The sequence below is a fragment of the Sphaeramia orbicularis genome, unplaced genomic scaffold, assembly GCF_902148855.1.
Source record: "Sphaeramia orbicularis unplaced genomic scaffold, fSphaOr1.1, whole genome shotgun sequence".
In the NCBI taxonomy this organism is placed as follows: domain Eukaryota; kingdom Metazoa; phylum Chordata; class Actinopteri; order Kurtiformes; family Apogonidae; genus Sphaeramia; species Sphaeramia orbicularis.
The window spans coordinates 152,246-153,147 of NW_021941596.1; the positions used below are offsets into that span (position 1 = coordinate 152,246).

A 902-nucleotide genomic window follows, 5' to 3' on the forward strand; every position below is an offset into this window, starting at 1 on the left:
TCCCTCTTAAATGTTTGTATTTATTTCCTGTCTTACTCTTTTTTTTCTCTCCAACTCGTTGCTGACTCAGAGGCTGATCCTGGATCAGGTCTCAGTTCTTCCGGGTTCGGCCTTTTCCTGGTTCCATTACAAACCCACTGATTTCAGGCCAGATTCTGCACCGCAGCCACAAACCCGAACCAAATCACAGCCATTTTATGGGTTTAAGGAACAGAAAAACTACAAACTAAGGCGGAGGAAAACCTGCTGTAAAATTCGTCTTTATTAAAAGTGTAAAAATCCCATAGATTCACAGTTTAATTCTGCTTTAATAACGTTGAAAACCACCTGAAAAACTGGATTAAAGTTGAGTTTTTGGTTTTTAAATCACAGTTTGTTCTAAATCGTTAAAGCCGAATCCTAAAACCCCTCCAATACGTTAGAAAAACCTCCAGATTTTCATATTAATCTGCAAAAATATTGACGTAAACCTGCTTTAAAGTAAAATGTGGTGTTTTTCAGGTGGAGTTCGGCGGTGGCGTTGGACCGGGCCGCCCTTACCGTTCCACGGTCCGGCTCGGCTCGGCTCGGTTTCGGTCGCGGGTGGATCCGGATCACGGTCTGGAGTTTACGACCCTGGTTCAGGACTTAGGTCTGTCTTCTGGACCAGGTGGGACCCATATAGAGGCTGGACGGGGACAGCCGGGGGCGGGGCTGGAGGGGCGGGGCTGCTGACTCGTATCCCGGAAAAAGAACTCAGCGGTGACGTCATTTACCGAAAAAGTGCCGCAGATCTGCGTCAAAGTCCGCAGGTTTGAATCCGCAGAGCAAAACAACAACAAAAGACAAAAATGTAAACCTAATCCTGGACCAATGTTTACGAAAAACAACAACGACAAGTTTTCAAAGGCGGAGCTCGCGGA

General features: G+C 46.2%; 1 protein-coding gene across 1 annotated transcript in view; it reads right to left on the minus strand.

Moving 5' to 3' along the window:
- Positions 1-695, minus strand: part of LOC115416361 (major vault protein-like) — a 20,860-nt gene extending 20,165 nt beyond the window's left edge. The window contains 1 exon segment of the mRNA XM_030130107.1: positions 541-695. The gene's annotated coding sequence lies outside the window, so the exon portion shown is untranslated.
- Positions 696-902: the final 207 nt, after the last annotated feature.